This window comes from Hyla sarda, chromosome 3 (assembly GCF_029499605.1).
Source record: "Hyla sarda isolate aHylSar1 chromosome 3, aHylSar1.hap1, whole genome shotgun sequence".
In the NCBI taxonomy this organism is placed as follows: Eukaryota; Metazoa; Chordata; class Amphibia; order Anura; family Hylidae; genus Hyla; species Hyla sarda.
Genome location: NC_079191.1, coordinates 411,584,130 through 411,605,673, shown reverse-complemented (window position 1 = coordinate 411,605,673; position 21,544 = coordinate 411,584,130). Strand labels below are relative to the sequence as shown.

General features: G+C 40.4%; 1 protein-coding gene across 5 annotated transcripts in view; it reads left to right on the top strand.

Moving 5' to 3' along the window:
- Positions 1–21,544, top strand: part of TRERF1 (transcriptional regulating factor 1) — a 221,414-nt gene that overhangs the window by 81,790 nt on the left and 118,080 nt on the right. For all 5 annotated transcript variants that reach the window (XM_056568199.1, XM_056568193.1, XM_056568195.1 and 2 more), the window contains exon 3: positions 7,965–8,044. The gene's annotated coding sequence lies outside the window, so the exon portion shown is untranslated. The remainder of the gene's footprint in view (positions 1–7,964; positions 8,045–21,544) is intronic.

The window sequence follows — 21,544 nt, the reverse complement described above, 5'->3', positions numbered from 1 at the left end:
GAGAAATTTTACCCATTTTATTACTGCAAAGAAATTATTAGAGGCCATGATGGGGGGCATGGGGGTGGGGGGAGGGGGTTGGATTATTTAGTTATTGAGTGGCAAAATTGCACAAGTTTTTGGCATAAGTGCCCAAGTGCGGACTGTCACACAGTTTTACTAGAATCTGAAATTATTAAGAAACTATTAAAAACATCCCAATGATGACTCGAGGAGCTGTATTTCTATAAGTTACAGTCAACACAGTAAATGTGTATATAGATTACTTTAACTGGAGTGACCTTTTTTTCTTTAAATGGCTATTTTTATACAATTACTTTTTACATACCTTTTCTGTGCATATTTCAATGGAAATTCTTCTTATTCAAATAATATAACTCATGTATGATGATTTGTGAAGACTATTTAGGGTAGTGTAGAAGAAGGAGTAATAGTAAACGTCAGGTGCGATGATGGTGCCCAGTGCTGCATATACTGTACCTGTGGCCTCTTCTTTGTATATTAACCTGTTAAGGACACAGGGCGTACCTGCACGCCTCGACACTCGCCGGGCAGGGACCGGACCGGGATGCCTGCTGAAATCATTCAGTAGGCACCCCGTGCTAACCCCTGGGGGGGGGTCCCACCATCAATTCAGATCGGTGATTTGCGGCAATTCCAGGTCAGCCGGATCCCCTGTGACCCATCAAAAAAGGGTGAAAGGGGCCGTCCGAGGTGGCACCTATCACCCTTTAGCAGCAGGACTGAGGTGGGACCAGGGCCATCTCACGATGGTCCTGATCAGGACTCCTGCTTTGGGGGTGTCCCTAATGGCACCTGCTCCGCACCTATTCCAGAGGTTGAGAGCAGGTGCTGGGATTCGGTACCTGTAGTGGGGGCTCCCGATCCTCGGCATCAGTGGCAGGATCGGGGCCCCAGGAGCGAGTCAGCGGTGGCAGCGGCAGGCAGGTGGATCCTGGAGCAGCAGCAGGAGGTGAGGCTGGCCTTAAAAGGGCATGCTGGGAGTTGTTATGCAACAGCAGAAGGCACAACTACAACTCCCAGCTTGCCCTTTGGTAGTTTGTGCATGCTGGGGATTGTAGTTATGCAACAGCTGGAGGCACATTTTTTCTATGAAAAAGTGTGTCTCCAGCAGTTGCATAACTACAACCCCCAGCATACACGGATAGCCAAAGGGCATGCTGGAGGTTGTAGTAGAGTGCTTCCAGCTGTTGCATAACTACAAGCCCCAGCATGACCTTCGACTGTCAGTGCATGCTGAGAGTTGTAGTTTTGCAACAGCTGAAGGCACACTGGTTGCGAAACACCAAATAACAAACTCTGTGTTTTGCAACCAGTGTGCTTCCAGCTGTTGCATAACTATAACCCCCAGCATGCTGAGAGTTGTAGTTTTTGCAACAGCTGAAGGCACACTGGTTGCGAAACACTGAGAGTTTGTTACCTAACAGTGTTTTGTAATCAGTGTTTCGCAACCAGTGTGCCTTCAGCTGTTGCAAAAACTACAACTCTCAGCATGAACTGACAGCATGCAGTGATAGACCATACATGCTGGGAGTTGTAGTTTTGCAACAGCTGGAGGAAACTCTCAATGTTTTGCAACAAGTGTGCCCCCAGCTGTTGCATAACTACAACCCCGGCGTGCCCGGACAGTCAAAGGGCATGCTGGGAGTTGTAGTTTTGCAACAGCTGGAGATTTGCCCCAATGTACAGGGTACATTCACACGGACGGGGGTTTACAGCGAGTTTCTCGGGAAATGTACCCTAAAAACACTACACTACACCTACACAAAATAGAAAGTAAAACACTACTTATACATATTCCCCTACACAGTTACACCCCCCCCCTCCAAAAAAAATGAAAACCGCCTCGTACTGCACTGTTTCCAAAACGGAGCCTCCAGCTGTTGCAAAATAACAACTCCCAGTATTGCCGGACAGCCATTCACTGTCCAGGCATGCTGGGAGTTTTGCAACAGCTGGAGGCACCCTGTTTGGGAAACACGCCGCAGGGTAATTTTGGTATCGGAGGCAAGTGTAATTCTTGCATCCGGGTCCATCCCTATGCAAGGGACGTCGTATTTCAAGGCAACAGTTTAGGGCCACATATGGGGTATTTGCCTAACAAATTTTGTTCTGACATAAATGCAAAAAAAAAAAAAACACCCACATGTGACCCCATTTTGGAAACTACACCCCTCTCGAATGCAACAAGGGGTATAGAGAGCCTTAACACCCCACAGGTGATCGAAGAATTTTTGTTAAAGTTGGATGTAAAAATGAAATTTTTTTTTTTCACTAAAATGCTGGTGTTATCCCAAATTTTTCATTTTCACAAGGGGTAGTAGGAGTAAAGCCTCCCAAAATTTGTAACACCATTTCTTCTGAGTATGGAAATACCCCATATGTGGACATAAAGTGCTCTGCTGGCACACTACAATGCTCAGAAGAGAAGGAGCGCCATTGAGCTTTTAGAGAGAGAATTTGGCTGAAATTGAAGGCCATGTGCGTTTACAAAGCCCCCATAGTCCCAGAACAGTGGACCCACCAACATGTGACCCCATTTTGGAAACTACACCCCTCAAGGAATGTAATAAGGGGTGAAAGTGAGCATTTACACCCCACAGGTGTCTGACAGATTTTTTGAACAGTGGTCCACGAAAATGAAAAATGTAATTTTTCATTAGCACAGCCCACTGTTCCAAAGATCTGTCAAACGCCAGTGGGGTGTAAATGCTCACTATGTTAAAGTAGAATATGTCACAAATAAAAAATCTCGGAAACAAATTCATAAGTAAAAGCATCCCAGAGTTATTAATGCTAAAAGTGACAGTGGTCAGATGTGCAAAAAATGCTCTGGTCCTTAACCCCTTAAGGACGCAGGACGTAATTGTAAGTCCTGGTGCGGTGATACATAACGAACCAGGACGTACATTTACGTCCTATCATTACCACGAGCATCGGAGCGATGGTTGGGTCATGCGCGGCAGGTCCCGGCTGCTGATAGCAGCCAGGGACCCGCTGGTAATGGCCGACATCCACAATCGCACGGATGTCCGCCATTAACCCCTCAGATGCCATGATCAATACAGATCACGGCATCTGCAGCGATCCGATCATCCAGAACGGCAGACGGAGGTCCCCTCCCCTGCCTCCACTGCCTTCCACGGGTCTTCTGCTCTGGTCTGAGATCAAGCAGTGCAGTGCATAGCACTGAACAGTGTTAGCAATCGAATGATTGCTATAAATAGTCCCCTATGGGGACTTTTCAAAGTGTAAAAGTAAAAAAAGTTGTGAAAAATCCCCCCCCCCCTATTTCACCCCCAAAATGGGTAAAACATTTTTTTTTATAAACATATTTGGTATCGCCACATGCGTAAATATCCGAACTATTAAAATATAACGTTAATTATACCATACGGTGAACGTCGTGTACGTAAAAAAAAAAAAAAAAAAAGTCCCAAATTTGTGTTTTTTTTGTCTAGAGCAGCATAGATTTGCAATGAGGATTTTCTCCTGCTCTAAACAGTTTATGATACAGCATCAGGTATCAGCAGAGAGCACTGTGGACAAGACAAAAAAAGAAATTCAAAGAGAAAAGAATTTCCTCTATAGCATACATATGCTAAAAAGTACTAGAAGGGTAAATATTTTTTTAATAGAAGTCATTTACAAATCTGTTTAACTTTCTGGCACCAGTTGATAAAAAAAATAAAATAAATTTCAACCGGAGTATTCCGGCTTTAGACATTTTATCCTTTGGATAGGGGATAAGATGTCTGATCGCAGGGGGCCCGCCGCTGGGACCCCCGCGATCTCCCTGCATTATGTGCGGAGCTGCGTCTCCAGGCTCGGAAAACTGAAGTTTTCCGGAAACCGGAAGGAAGGGGGCATGAGGTGATGTCACGAGGGGGGCGTGGCATTACTTAATGTCTCCAGTCCCGAAAATTTCCAGTTTCCGAGCTTGGAGACGCAGCTTCGCATTGTCTAAAGCCGGAATACCCCTTGAAAATGGGCTTGATCCTTAAGGGGTTAGCATACTTTTCTAGAGAGAGGGCAATTTTTGATATGTATCCATCCTAGTCTGCATAGTAACTAGAACTTATACAGTGGGGCAAAAAGGTATTTAGTCAGCCACCAATTGTGGCTCACTAAATACTTTTTTGCCCCACTGTATAAGTTCCAAAGGTTTTCTATGGGGTTGAGATATAGAGACTGGCTAGGTCACTCCAGGACCTTAAAATGCTTCTTATGAAGCCACACCTTCTTTGCCCGGGCGGTGTGTTTGGGATCATTGTCATGCTGAAAGACCCAGCCACATTTAATCTTCAATGCCCTTGCTGATGGAAGGAGGTTTTTTTTCTCAAAATCTCACGATACATGGCCCCATTCTTTCTTTCCTTTACACAGATCAGTCGTCCTGGTCCCTTAGCGCAAAAACAGCCCCAAAGCATGATGTTTCCACCCCATGCTTCACAATAGGTATGGTGTTCTTTGGATGCAACTCAGCATTCTTTCTCTTCCACATACGACGAGTTGAGTTTTTACCGAAAAGTTCTACTTTGGTGTCATCTGACCATATGACATTCTCCCAATACTCTTCTGGATCCAAATGCTCTGTAGCAAACTTCAGACGGGCCCGGACATGTACTGGCTTAAGCAGGGGGACATGTCTGGCACTGCATGATTTGTTACTTTGGTCCCAGCTCTCTGCAGGTCATTTACTAGGTCCTCCCCGTGTGGTTATGGGATTTTTGCTCACTGTTCTTGTGATCACTTTGACACCATGGGGTGAGATCTTGCGTGGAGCCCCAGATCGAGGGAGATTATCAGTGGTCTTGTATGTCTTCCATTTTCTAATAATTGCTCCCACAGATGATTTCTTCACACCAAGTTGCTTGCCTATTGCAGATTCAGTCTTCCTAGCCTGGTGCAGGGCTACAATTTTGTTTCTGGTGTCCTTCGACAGCTCTTTGTTCTTGGCCATAGTGAAGTTTGGAGTGTGACTGTTTGAGGTTGTAGACAGGTGTCTTTCATACTGATAACAAGTTCAAACAGGAGCCATTAATACAGGTAACAAGTGGAGGACAGAGGAGATTCTTAAAGAATAAGTTACAGGTCTGTGAGAGACAGAAATCTTGTTTGTTTGTAGGTGACCAAATACTTATTTTCCACCATAATTTGCAAATACATTCTTTAAAAAACAGACAATGTGATTTTTTTTTCTCATTATGTCTCTCATAGTTGAGGTATACCTATAATGAAAATTACAGCCTCTCTCATCTTTCTAAGTGGGAAAACTTGCACAATTGGTGGCTGACTAAATACTTTTTTGCCCCACTGTATTTACACCTACAAATTTTCAAAATTGTTAGATATGTCTATCTCCTATCTATTTCTCTTGTTCTCTCTCTATCTCTCTTACTGTTTGCTTTACAGATTTTTGAGTGCTGCGCCATTGTTTGCTTATGTATCTCATATCTATCTCTATCTATCTGTATAAAATGGGTGTAGAGCAGCACCTCCAAAATAGCACTCTAGAGTATTACTTCTGTGAAATCACACTGTCCACTCAGGAAGAACACTGACTGACAATCAATTTCACATGCTGTTGTGCAAATGGAACAGACAACAGGTGGAAATTATTGGCAATTAGCAAGACATCCCAAATAAAGGAGTGGTTCTGCAGGTGGTGACTACAGACCACTTCTCAGTTCCTATGCTTCCTGGCTGTTGTTTTGGTCACTTTTGAATGCTGGCGATGCTTTCACTCTAGTGGTAGAATGAGACAGAGTCTACAACCCATACAAGTGGCTCAGGTAGTGCAGCTCATCCAGGATGGCACATCAATGCGAGCTGTGGCAAGAAGGTTTGCTGTGTCTGTCAGCGTAGTGTTCAGAGCAAGGAGGCGCTACCAGGAGACAGGCCAGTACATCAGGAGATGTGGAGGACTCCATGAGGGTGGTATGAGGGCCCGACGCCCTGTGCTCTTCACAGATGAAAGCAGGTTCACACTGAGCACATGTGACGGACGTGACAGTCTGGAGACACCGTGGAGAACGTTCTGCTGCCTACAACATCCTCCAGCATGACCGGTTTGGCGTGGCATTTTTTGGGGGGGCCGCACAGCTCTCCATGTGCTTGCCAAAGGTAGCCTGACTGCCATTAGGTACCGAGATGAGATCCTCAGACCCCTTGTGAGACCATATGCTGGTGCGGTTGGCCCTGGTTCCCTCCTAATGCAAGACAATGCTAGACCTCATGTGGCTGGAGTGTGTCAGCAGTTCCTGCTAGAGGAAGGCATTGATGCTATGGACTGGCCCGCCCGTTCCCCAGACCTGAATCCGATTGAGCACATCTGGGACATAATGTCTCGCTCCATCCACCAACAGACTGTCCAGGAGTTGGCGGATGCTTTAGTCCAGGTCTGGGAGGACATCCCTCAGGAGACCATCCGCCACCTCATCAGGAGCATGCCCAGGTGTTGTAGGGAGGTCATACGGGCACGTGGAGGCCACACACACACTACTGAGTCTCATTTCAACTTGTTTTAAGGACATTACATAAAGTTGGATCAGCCTGTAGTGTGGTTTTCCTTTTTGATTTTGAGTGTGACTCCATATCCAGACCTCCATGGGTTGATAAATTTGATTTCCATTGATAATTTTTGTGTGATTTTGTTGTCAGCACATTCAACTATGTAAAGGCAAAAGTATTTCATACGATTAGTTCATTCATTCAGATCTAGGATGTGTTATCTTAGCGTTCCCTTTATTTTTTTTGAGCAGTGTAGTTTAAAACAGGAAATTAAAAACAGGAATTGAAAAGAAAGGAATTAAAAAAAAATTGTAACCTTTTAGGGGGAGATTTATCAAAGCATTTAGTAGATTTTTTTTGTGCTTAAAACTGTCGCAAAAAAGTCGCAAGTGCGACTACTCTCTTTTTTCTGCAACTTTCTGATTGTGCAGTGTCCTAAGCAAAAAATTAAACTCTTTCTTACCAAAACAAAAAGTGATTTTTGACCTGCAATGGGCAGAGATTTATCAAGTGCGAAAGTCGCAAAAAAGTCGCAATGGCATGAAAAAACCTACTAAATTTACTCCAGCTCAGACATGGAGCAGAAAAAGCCACTACCAAAGCAAAAAAAAATGCTTATGTGAAAGATATTTATCAACAGGCTGAAAGCAGTTGATAAATACGTCGCATATAAGCAAAAAAAATTGTGAGAAACAAATAACTAAAAAAAGGAATACATAAGCAAACAGTGATAAATGTCCCCCTTAGTGTTTGTTTTATTAGTAATTATAACAGAATATGTTTATGCAACTCAAATCTATCTATCTATCTCATATATCTATCTACGGTATCTATCTTTATATCTATATCCTATCTATCTATCTGTATATCATATCTATCTATCTCATATATCTATCTATCTTTATATCTATATCCTATCTATCTATCTTTATATCTATATCCTATCTATCTATCTGTATATCATATCTATCTATCTCATATATCTATCTATCTTTATATCTATATCCTATCTATCTATCTATCTATCTATCTGTATATCATATCTATCTATCTGTCTTATATCTATCTATCTGTATATCATATCTATCTGTCTTATATCTATCTATACCATATCTATCTATCTATCTGTCTTATATCTATCTATACCATATCTATCTATCTATCTGTCTTATATCTATTTATCTATCTTTCTATCTCATATCTAATTAACGATCTATCTATCTATCTCTTTCGTATCTATCAATATATCTAATCAATATCTATCTATCTCATATCTATCTGAATATAATCTATTTACATATGGTTTGTGTATTTTATATTATTTTAGTCTACATTATGTATTATCTTTATTCCTTATACACTTTGTATACTAATTTCCAATAACCTTGCAGCTATGTAGTCATTACTTATTTCCTTATGTTCTGTTACAGAATCTAAGAAATCTTCAAGTTGGACATTTTCTGGATTTTATTTATGTTTAACGGTGACTCCGATGCAGAGTCTTCTGCAGGTACCTGTATATTTATATCATCGTCATCGTATGGATATTGTTTTTTGTGTTTTATTATTAGAACTCTACAAGGCGTATGACAAACGCAGTACAAAAAAAATAATTAAAAAATGAATTTTATACCTTAATGATTGGCAACACGGCCATAAATTCCAATTCTACTGAGGTTATTATTTAACTTTTCTCTATCACCTATCGAGAGTTATTTATTAATCTATGGTGGTAATATAATTCTGCAGAAGAAAGTATAAATTTGTTCTTAATATTTATGCAACTAATGTGATTTTTGTATTATTAGTGAGTATTTTATATTATTAAACCCCTTTTGCATATGTACATGGAACTGCAAGATAAGTATAAAATGAACATGTATAAAATATACATGTATAGTACACTAGTCTGTGGAGGAGGGAAGGCTATTGTTTTTATTTTATTACATTTTTTTGTATTTTTCTTTATATTACATATAAAGTTAAAGTCAACAAAAGAAATCACCAAGCTAACTCATAGTCCCAGCCTAATCCCATCTGAACGTAAAATATGCTATAGATGGCTGATGGATTCGAGCTCCAACTCCCTTTAACTCCCTTCAGCATGCTTCTATCAAATATAGTTGAAATGGGGTTCTTAACACAGTTTACTTAAAGGGGTATTCCATGATTTTTTTTTATTTGACTATGCTACTGGGGCTGTAAAGTTAGTGTAGTTCATAATATAGTGTCTGTACCTGTGTGTGATGGTTTTCTCACAATTCTTATGTGATTTTTACCCCAATATTTATTTTTAACAGCATACAAAATGACTGTTGTCTCAGATTTTTCCCAGGTTGCAATGCAGCCGAGACCTGACTCACTAGTCAGCTGATGACAGGGAGCCTGTCAGCTTCAATGGGTGGAGCGATTGCTTGGTGGGAGAGAGATCAATCTGCAACTAACACAACAGCTGTAGGCACCCTGATTGAAAACCACAGGTCTTTTGAATGGATGCAGCTCATTTATATTTCAACGGGTGAGGTGGCTGATGTGTGGGAGGGAGGAAAATAGAATTATGGGATTTGTAGTAAAAAAAAAAGAAAACTGAAACAGGAAATACCAGTTCACATAAAGCTTGCCACAGTGTTATGGTAATCTCACAACATAGCCATTTATCCCAAGACAAGCGCAGATCCTTCCTAAGCATGTCCATTACTGCCTGCCGGGTACGTACTAAAATCACCTTATGGTGGAGAACCCCTTTTAACTTCCATAGAGGTAAATGGGAGTTGCATAAACACTGATTCTGTAACTCCTGGGGTAGCTCATGGTTCTACGATGTTTACACACCTCTTATTAATCTCTATGGGAGTTACATAAACTGCATTTTATTCGGACACCTGAACACCTCCAGCAGCGGCAAGCATGCTAGGGGGGAGTACTTACTGTCTATAAGTATGAGATGAGGGCTTGTTTTTTACAGGATGAGTTGTATTTTATAAGTGCATCATTTTGTGGTACATTTCATGTATTGCATAACTTTATTTAGTTGTTTTTTGTGGGAGAGGCAAACGAAGTTATAAATAAGAGAAAACTTTTTGTTGACTTTTTATTCATTTTTTGGGAGGGTGATGGGATGAACCACAAAGAACAAGTCTGACATTGTTTTAGCTCTATTGATTTAATTATTAATTTATTATTGTGGAGTTTATTGTGCAGGATAAATCATGTAATTTTTAAATTATAATAAAGCATTTTTAAAGGTAAAACAATGGTGCAGAAATGCACTTTATACCACCTCTGTGCCATTTCTAGCCGGATAAAAGACTATAGGCCTGTACTGAAGTTATTTCATTGATGTTTTTGTGGAACCACTAAATTGCATTTAAAGTGAGTTTTTTTTGTACTGACTGAATACTGAAACATGTTCTTTTTTTCTTATCTGGCTCTATCTTCCAATTATAATTTTTTAAATTACATTTTAATGTACATTGTTATGTGGGCAGCCATCTTGTATTACAGCAAGCCCTGTGGACATAGCTAACAATAGATAGGAGCTGTCTTATTGACATGAATAGGATAGGTTACTGGTTATGCTCTGTTACATTTGAAGAGGTCATTCTACAGGGGAGAGGGAGCCTAAGCTCCTGTTGTCTTCTCTATCTACTGTGGGGGGGGGGGGGGGGCACTTTTCCCTGTATTTGTCAGGCTGGGCTGGGAAATGTTTGTCCCTAAACTGACTCACACCCTCTCTACGCCTTATGGAGTGCCCACCTCCTGGGGTTGCCCCAACCACAGTGTCGGTCTCTATGCTACTAAGATGTGGGGCAAAGCAAAGACAGAGTAACAAACAAACACAGTATGGGAGTCAGGGAATGGGTCAGGGTTCCCTGAAAGGATTAATCAACAACAGCACAGTAAAGAGACAGACAGGGAAAGCACAAACAAATGTATTACCAGAAACAAACAAGCCAAGTCGGTAACAGAGAGAGTGCTACAGGATATATACAGGACATATACAGTAAGCAATAGACATACAGGACATATACAGTACATATACAGTAAGCAATAGACATACAGGACATATACAGTAATCAATAGACATACAGGATATATACAGTACATATACAGTAAGCAATAGACATACAGGACATATACAGTACATATACAGTAAGCAATAGACATACAGGACATATACAGGACATATACAGTAAGCAATAGACATACAGGACATATACAGGACATATACAGTAAGCAATAGACATACAGGATATATACAGGACATATACAGTAAGCAATAGACATACAGGACATATACAGGACATATACAGTAAGCAATAGACATACAGGATATATACAGGACATATACAGTAAGCAATAGACATACAGGACATATACAGTAAGCAATAGACATACAGGATATATACAGGACATATACAGTAAGCAATAGACATACAGGACATATACAGTAAGCAATAGACATACAGGACATATACAGTAAGCAATAGACATACAGGACATATACAGTACATATACAGTAAGCAATAGACATACAGGACATATACAGTAAGCAATAGACATACAGGACATATACAGTAAGCAATAGACATACAGGACATATACAGTACATATACAGTAAGCAATAGACATACAGGACATATACAGTAAGCAATAGACATACAGGACATATACAGTAAGCAATAGACATACAGGACATATACAGTACATATACAGTAAGCAATAGACATACAGGATATATACAGGACATATACAGTAAGCAATAGACATACAGGACATATACAGTACATATACAGTAAGCAATAGACATACAGGACATATACAGTAAGCAATAGACATACAGGACATATACAGTAAGCAATAGACATACAGGACATATACAGTACATATACAGTAAGCAATAGACATACAGGATATATACAGGACATATACAGTAAGCAATAGACATACAGGACATATACAGTAAGCAATAGACATACAGGACATATACAGTAAGCAATAGACATACAGGACATATACAGTACATATACAGTAAGCAATAGACATACAGGACATATACAGGACATATACAGTAAGCAATAGACATACAGGATATATACAGGACATATACAGTAAGCAATAGACATACAGGATATATACAGGACATATACAGTAAGCAATAGACATACAGGACATATACAGTAAGCAATAGAGAAGGAGCCAAGAAAATATAGAAATACACAGGATATAGCAAAAACCAGAGTCGGGACAAGGAAAACTCCTTTATCTCAGGAAGATTTGGCCGCTAATGCCAGACACAGTTTGCTTACTAGAGACCCCCCATTCTATGAGCCAGAATGGACCTGGTGTGTCCACAATGGCCACCTAGACAATCCCTTTAGTGGTCTTTTATTGAATGCAGGTATTTGGCGGTGGGATGAGGTAACAGTGAGGCTCAGTTATTGAGGAGCTAAGTATATATTTCTGGAGATCCCCTTTAGTGTCTGACTGAAGCCTCAGTCCAGATGTCAGCTTTCTATACATCCGGTGATGAAACTAAAAATAATACGGTACGAGAAAGTGGCGGCTAATTCCATCAGTGAAATGACTGGCACTCCATGGTAAAATACTGCACATGTTTCAGTTCCGTACATATATACAGTATGTATTGATATAAAAGTTGATTTTAGTGACAGTAAGAAAGAATCCTTTAAAGGTCTGCAAATAGTGAGAACCCTGAAGATTGAATTTTATTTTTATATTCATTTTCTACCTATTTTATGTGAATATGGGACCATTTTCAATTTCATTAAGGGAATATATCAGCTAGATTTTTGTTTCCTGATTAGAGCCAGATACAGAAACATTTAAACTGAAGAGACAAAAAGAACAGGAGGAGCGCGATCCTAGTGTATTACCATAAGAAATGGAGGCAGGGGTAGTAAATGAATTGTGCTCAGGGTTGGTTATGCTCAGAGCATAACATCTAAAGCAGCATTTCAATGAGCGGGTCAGCAGCCTTGGAGCACCCGATCCTCCAAGGGAGTCGGCAGGTAATAGTAGTTCTGGTAATGCGCAAAAAATCCCCAATCGAGGCGCTTCTCCCCAAAAAATATTTTCTTTATTTGTTAATAGTGGACATAAAAGATGGTGGAGGCACTTTCAACGCGTTTCTAGCTCAGACCAAGCTCTTTATCAAGACGTGCATCCAGAAACATGTTCTTTTTTCTAATTTGTTTCTATTTTCTAATTGTAATATTTTATTTGTTATTGTACATTGTTATAGAGGCGTCCATCTTGCCTGAGGTTTTTTAAACAGCATTTAGAGATATGCTTTACAGCAAGCCCCATGGATGTAGACAATAATAGACTGGAGCTTTCCCATTGACATTAATAGGAAAGGTGTCTGGACATGCTTTGTGACTATTGCAAAGGTCATTCTAGAACAACCAGTATATCTCTAGCTATCCTCTATCTATCTCATATCTATCTATCTATCTATCTATCTCATATCTATCTATCTCATATCTATCTATCTATCTCATATCTATCTATCTATCTCATATCTATCTATCTATCTCATATCTATCTCATATCTATCTATCTCATATCTATCTATCTCATATTTATCTATCTATCTATCTATCTATCTCATATCTATCTATCTCATATCTATCTATCTATATCTCATATCTATCTATCTCATATCTATCTATCTATCTATCTATCTCATATCTATCTATCTCATATCTATCTATCTCATATCTATCTATCTATCTCATATCTATCTATCTATCTCATATCTATCTATCTCATATCTATCTCATATCTATCTATCAATCATTCTATCTATCTCATATCTATCTATCATTCTATCTATCTATCTATGTATTATCTATCTATCTATTATCTATCTATCTATCTATCTATCTCATATCTATCTATCTATCTGATATCTATCTATCTATCTATCTCATATCTATCTATCTATATATCTATCTATCTATTATCTATCTATCATTCTATCATTATATTTAGTTGCTGCCAGGCCCATGTTACCAGCTGTAATTCTATTGTACATTACTGTTATGTCTGTATTTTGTAGCAGAGGACATGGAAAAAATGATGGTTTTACCAGTAGTTTTGGCTCTTCCATTACATTGTAATGAAAGGTTTAACAGGACAGAAATGCTCCCATGGTGATTCTAGTTACTGATGACAACCGTAGCTAGTAGCAGACTTACCTACAGGGTACAGGGATATACAGTAGAAAAGTGTGAGAGATCAGATGATTCAGAGATCTGGTGATTCCGCTCAGCGCACACACAAATGGGTATAGCCCTCCAGGAGTCCGGTTAAGGAATCTTAAAGAAAAACTTTCAGCCTGTTCACCCACATTAAAGCCAATACCCTGGGTTATAGTGCGGGTAAACAGGAGTCCAACGATGGGTCACTATATGTCCAGTAGGTCCTGAGATATGTCCCCCAGAAGATCCTCTGCTTAATTCAGTGAAATGTCAGCAGGGGCGGGGCTTTGCTGACTCAATTTACATATTCATACATCCTAGTGAAGTGGAGTCAAGAAGCCCCGCCCCCTGTGCACGATTCACTGAATTCAGCAGAGGATATCTCAGGACCTACTGGACATATTTAAAGCGGTATTCCAGGGAAAAACTTTTTTATATATATCAACTGGCTCCAGAAAGTTAAACAGATTTGTAAATTACTTCTATTAAAAAATCTTAATCCTTTCAGTACTTATGAGCTTCTGAAGTTAAGGTTGTTCTTTTCTGTCTAAGTCCTCTCTGATGACATGTGTCTCGGGAAACGCCCAGTTTAGAAGAGGTTTGCTATGGGGATTTGCTTCTAAACTGGGCGGTTCCCGAGACAGGTGTCATCAGAGAGGACTTAGACAGAAAAGAACAACATTAACTTCAGAAGCTCATAAGTACTGAAAGGATTAAGATTTTTTTAATAGAAGTCATTTACAAATCTGTTTAACTTTCTGGAGCCAGTTGATATATAAAAAAAAGTTTTTTCCTGGATAACCCCTTTAAGTAAGTGACCCCTGTATGGACTCCTGTTCACCCGCACTATAACCCATTGTATTGGGTTTAGTGTGGGTGAACAGGCTGACAATTTTCCTCTATATAGACTGTCTATATAAAGCAACCAGGGTACTTTAGAGCAACTTTACTAATACGGTCATAAGCAGCACAAACTTAGATTAGACAGTGTGAAAATGATGCTGATTTATCACAGTGACTAGAGATGAGCGAACTTACAGTAAATTCGATTCGTCACGAACTTCTCCGCTCGGCAGTTGATGTCTTTTCCTGCATGAATTAGTTCAGCTTTCCGGTGCTCCGGTGGGCTGGAAAAGGTGGATACAGTCCTAGGAGACTCTTTCCTAGGAATGTATCCACCTTTTCCAGCCCACCGGAGCACCTGAAGGCTGAACTAATTTATGCAGGATAAGTCATCAACTGCCGAGCCGAGAAGTTCGTGACGAATCGAATTTACTGTAAGTTCGCTCATCTCTAACAGTGACCCCAACTGGTGGTAAATCTGGCGCATCTTTAGACTGCCCACTTTTAAGTTTAGACCAATTATTAGTTGGCTTACCTAAAGTAAAAATGTTGCACTACAATTTTGGAGCTATTTTTGGCACATGGAGTCACACACAGGCTGTACCTCGTTCCAACAAAGCCACATGATGTAAGTCAGTTTTCTGGTGAAAATTATACTAATATTCTGGTGCATATGCACCATTGCTTTTTTTTTTTTTTTTTTAGTTCAATACAGTGATCCCTCAACTTACAATGGCCTCTACATACAATAGTTTCAACATACAATGCTACAGACAGTCCACATCTGCGAAACATGTCAACGGCTGGAAGAACCGACCAATCAGAATGGGCATTCACTGGTAAAACCCCTGTATTACTGAAGTGCATGCACTGACTGGTGTCTGGTAGCGCCTCCTACAGTACAGGGAGGTATTACATGTTCTGTACACTTTACCTGTACCAGGGTTAGCTGCTCCTTTGGACACCAGGTGAGGGCGGCTACACGTTACTTTTTTAGGACATGGGGTGGGGGTATTATCATTTTTTCCTGTTGACAGTTTCTTTTTACCTTTTTTTTTCACTTTGGTTTTCGTGGACGTGCACCAAATTTATCATTTGGTGCAAGTTGTTAGTAATTTTGGCTCAAATATTAAAATCAGCTGTTCACAGCGCCTTTTACACAGAACTTACCGCCACAGAGGACGCGTATTTTACCCTGTAGAGCAGCCATTTCGGAGTCCCTCCTGCAGTATATCAGCAAGCGACATTAGTTATTTTCTTTTGTGGGGTTTATAGCCGCCATGTGAAATGGATTTTATTTTCAACTTGAGTAGTTTTTTTTGGTTACTATAGTGCAGTGGTCTTCAACCTGCGGACCTCCAGATGTTGCAAAACTACAATTCCCAGCATGCCCGGACAGCCGTTGGCTGTCCGGGCATGCTGGGAGTTGTAGTTTTGCAACATCTGGAGGTCCGCAGGTTGGAGACCACTGCTTTAGTACTTACCTTTCCTGAACCTGTGTGGCCATGTCCAATGCTGGCTCAACGGAGGGTGAAGGTCCCTCAGAGACAACTATGTCGCAGGATAGTATTGAGCAGCCCCGGAGGCGTCGCTGCTTTCACCCCAAAATTTTTTTTACTGTATTTTGACGCCTTTACATTTTCTGACATTGCTAAGTGTGTTTTCCATGTGCAAAATTTCTTGGCGGAGATTTGCGCCAAAAAAACGGGATTTGCGCCAAAATTGCGCCAAAGATTGATTGGAGCAAATGATGAATTACTGACTAAAGTTAAAATCACACACACAGGACCGTGTGATTTTGAGAAAGTTGTAAAAATGACAGTGGAGAAGATGCGCCAAACAACACTGCACCAAAGTATTGCGCCAAAGTTACATGAAAAAAAAAAACCCACATAAATCCTTTGATAAATACCCCCCATACTTTATAGGTAGACCACAGAGCTGCTATAAGGCCTATGAAGATGATGGGGGGGGGTCACAGTTTTTTTTCCTCACGCTCTGGTTTTAGGTGGAAGGCATACTGAGCAATTGCCTGAGGACCCACCCCCTAGGAGCCTCCAAAGCAGCTGTTTTTTTTTCTTTTAACCCCTTAATTGCCCAGAGAGGATGATAAGGAAGGAGTGTGGGTGTCGGACTATAGACTTTATGGTAGTGACCAGTTTGGACAATGGGGACCATATGTTGGTATTGTTACATGCACATTGTTGGTTATGTTGTATAACAAAGTGCAACCTGTAAGTTTAGGGTTCGTTCACGCGCTCTTTGTTTTTGCAGGTTTTCCGCAGCGTATTTGAAAGGGGCGGGCTCTTCACGGCTGTCCATAGCCGCAAGCCCCATTGAAGTCAGTAGGGACTGCGGTGGATTTTCCGCAGCGTAAATTCCGCCGCGGACAATCTGCTATGAACAGCCGAGAAGAGACCGCGCCTTTCAAATACGCTGCGGAAAACCCGTGTGAACGCACCCTAAATATCATTTTTTTTTTTATTTAGTAAACTCTTTTTGGTCCCTCCAATTGTAGCCACTTCCTTCCTCTGCATTGTAAAACCAAACAGCCATGACCTTTCCCCACCACATTAGACCCTGGGCACCATGTTATATTGCAGTACGTTCACTTTCCAGCAGCTGCCGCAGTGGGGATGTTTGGTTGGACCAGACAAGACTTGGTTCCAGGAGCCAAACCCAATTGTGGTGTGCTTTTTTTTAGGGTGCATTCCCACAGGGCGTATACGCAGCGTATTTGACGCTGCGCAAAATTTATGGCAGCAGAGGGAAATACGCTGCGTATCCCTTGCTCACTATACACACAGGGCTTTCTGGCGGCAGCCCTATGTGTGCAGTGAGTTTTGGAGGCGGAGCCATATGCCGGCGTGTCTGTGACGCGCGGCTCTGCCTCCAAAACTCACTACACACATAGGGCTGCCGCCGGAAAGCCCTGTGTGTATAGTGAGCAAGGGATACGCAGCGTATTTCCGGCTGCTGCCATAAATTTTGCGCAGCGTCAAATACGCTGCGTATACGCCCTGTGGGAACGCACCCTTAAAAGAAAATGAATTGTTTCCATACACACCCCATTTAACCCTTTCATGACCCAGCTAATTTTTTTTTCTGGCTTATGTTTTTTCCCTCCTTCTAAGACCCATAACTTTTTTATTTTTTTTCGACTGACAAAGTTGTATTGATACTTTTTTTTTCATCATACAGTGTATTAATAAGCTAGAAAAAAATTATATGTAGGGAAAAATTTAAAAAAAATAAAAATGGAATTGCACAATTTTGTAGGGCAATCATTTTTGGGGAGATCAAAATACGATAAATCTGACATGCCATCTTTATTCTATGTGTCAGTACGATTCCAATGATACCAAACTTGAATAATTGTTGTTTCGTTTTATGGTTAAAAAAAAAATTTAAACCTTGAAAAAAAAAAAATAAACTTTGTTCATTACCATGTTCCCACCCCTATAACTTTAATTTTTAGAGCTGTAGATTTTAACAGTACCACTTTTGTGTAGTTCTGGATTTTTGATCACTTTTGGGATGTAATGTAACCAAAAATCGGCAATTTTGGCGTTTGGAATTTTTTTACATTTACGCTGTGCATGAAATATTTGCGTCTCTCCACTCCCGGTCTGAAGAACAGGCACATTATTAAAATTTAGTGAAGAATGTCCTTGATGAATTCCATCAGTGGATCCACGCTGCCCGCAATCTAAGTTAACCCCTGGAATTCAAAGTCCCATTGACAATGGGCTTTTCTGGGTGGAATTCCTCCGAAAGAATGTACATTTTCATTGTATTGGCAAAATCTGAATCCATGTTGGATGTTCCACTATGTAACTTCTGCAGTGGGCACTGAAAAGCAGAATCCTATGGAAATAAATGGGCTTCTGCAGTAAGCCCGTAGGGTGCATGGGCCCTTTATTGGTGCCCTTTATATCCAACAAGTTGCTCATCCCCTGCAGTCAGCAAATGGAACTACAGCTCCATATTGATTCCCCCCCCCCCCCCTGACATGTCTCAAACCAGTTTATTTGCAAAGTTGAGACCAATCCACCCACAATGATATCTGTAGAATCTGTCATAGACAATGAGGAAGAAAAAGATTGTTATCATTATGAAGAGTAAATTATCAAAAATGAAATGCACTTGTCAGGGTTTCTTATCATTTTCGAGCAGGAAGTAAGTTAATAATACACAAGTCATAAATGACAACACAAGAATTTATTAGAAATGACTCAAGGGGAATGGATGAGTGAGCGCACGGTGTGACAAACCCCCTGCACAACCTGATCTGTCTGTGGTTACTGGCTATGTATAGACCCTTCTATACATCATCTTTCATTCATTCCTAATAGTTTTACAATGCGAAAAGCATTCACTATATGTCCTGGCTTATGCTGCAGTTTCAACAATTCCAAGATAAAAATGTGATATTCGCATCAAGACTGCAACTAAATCTGCAGCAAAATTTGCTACAGATTTTCAGAAATCTCCATGTCTGAACATAGCCTTATTGCACTATGTGTTTCGACCACTGTATCTATAAGTCTCACATATCGTTCAGATCCCAGGTGACATTTCATCAGTTTCACATGGGTTCCCTATGATTTTATCATCTTTTCTCCCCCCCCCCCCCCCCCCCCTCTGTAACTTTGAGAGGGAGAAACACGTAGGGGCCTTCTTCTTGTGCATATGGAATTTCTGAGGGAGTTGTCAAATCAGGCATGGAAATAATAGTTGGTAGCTAGGGTAATGTTCAAGTACCAAGAGCAATTTTTATTTTTTGTGTTATATCAGATCTATTTAGATACAAAGGATGAATGATAAATTGGCCTGAAGTGGAGTAAAAAGCACAAACTGTAAGACTGGGTTCACTTCACAATTTTTACATCCAACAATCTGATTGTAAATTCGGATAAAATGAGGTGTAAAATATGATCAAATCACGGATCCAAAAAAATAAACCAAAAATGAATGACCAAATAAATTTAGAATAGTCAGATGATAGTTCTTTTTTTATCATGTTTTTGTCCGATTTGTTCATTTTCTTTTTTAAATTGTTTCTTACTAGATCTTACTAAACTATTCCAAACTACTGCACAAGTGTTAACAAAAAATTGTGTGTAATTATAATGACTAAATAGTTTAGTAATACGATGTAATACATTTTACATAGACATTAATGTTATGAAAAGCGGATATGATTTTAATATGAAGCCAAAAATTCTATTGCCAATTGGACATCAATAGTTATTAGTGGTGGTCCCACTCATTGTACTTCCAGTGATCTGAATGATATAAAGGCCAAGGATCTTAAAGTGTACCTGTGATATCACAGATAAAAGTAATGCTTATTTATGTTACTCACTGGGTCATGCAGATGCTTTACATGTCTGTTTTATGTGTCTAGCTTCTTTATTTGGCTCACAAATCCAACTGCTCTGCTGCTCACTCATTCTGACATCCGCTGCTCAGATAGGGGCAAGCACTGAGACTCCTTCACTCACTATGCATTCACTTCCTCCCTGAGTCTGCTGTGCTGGATCTCTTCATCCATTCACTTCAGACTGCACTGTAACCCCCATCTCTCTGTTTTCAGACAGGGGTCGGTAATAGACAGGACAGGAGTGAGCACAGAGGAGTGCAAGTCCTGATCATACTTCCTGGACTTTGTCCAAGCCTGTGCTTCAGCTGGGACACAGATGATGCTGCAGCTGGACAGGATTATGTTCTGGATGGTATGGGGACCCCTTTGGGCCTTTTTTTTTAAATATATATAAGGGGTTGCAGAGCAGCCTGCAGTGATTGGATGAAGAGACCCAGCACAGCAGACTCAGGGAGGAAGATGAGTCATGCAGAGTGAGGACACACCCCGCCCAGAGCACAGAATGAAAAACAGAATGAGCAACAGATAGAAGGTATTTGTGAGAGGCATATAGATGCTAGACACATAAAAATGATATGTACATGATCAGGAAAGGGTTCTTATAACTTTTTTTCTTTTTGTGGGATATGACAGGTACTGTGACAGAGTGACAGAATATCTGACTCTATGATTACAGAGATGATTAGATATATATAATAGTAGTTATGTGGAAATGAAGGGGAAGATCAAACTGTGTTAAAAAAAATTGTAAATGTTTTTATAGTTCATACAAATACATCACAGAATTGATATTCTCTCTAGTGGTATAGAAATCATGGAGCGTTATGGTGCCCTCACACTTTAGAAAGCTGCCAAATATTTCTCCTGATTTGCCCATTAATATGCACACACTAGAACCTGCGTGTGAGTGAATTTAATGGGGAAAGGTTAAAAAGTTGCCTCTGGATCACTTTGGCAACGAGATATCTTGTGAAGTTACAATGGAGAGGGCATGTTGGAATATTGCATGTGCGATCTTTCTTTCCTCCATCATCTGGCATTCATGGGAAAATTGGTAGACCCCCCATACACATTAGATAATTGGCCAATCCTGGTGAACCCATCACTGACCTATTAGGCTCAGATTGTGACTCCGGTCAGCTCATTTTTGTACAGTATCAGTTTTATTGCCGGACTGAAAACCCCGGTATACTACGGTTATACTACGGTTTTCAGTCTGGCAACAAAATCGGATATGGTGCAAAAATGAGCAGATTGAAGTCACAATCTGACTACGGACGGCTTATTTGAATGAATGAGATGAAGCACGGTCCTGCGGGTATATGGCAGTAGCCCGTTTTTAAATTTCGCTGCCAGATCCGGCTGCCGTATGGCTGAAACGTGGTGTGAACCCAGCCTTAGCTAATCTTCCCATTATCCAAGTACACATAAATCCTTGGTTTGTTTGACCATGTATGTATTCTCAGTTGTGAGAGGCGAACAAGCCACCAGTCCACTCCTCTAGTTGAGGTGTATCTCCCTTGAGAACAAATGGGGTATTGAAATTTAACATGCC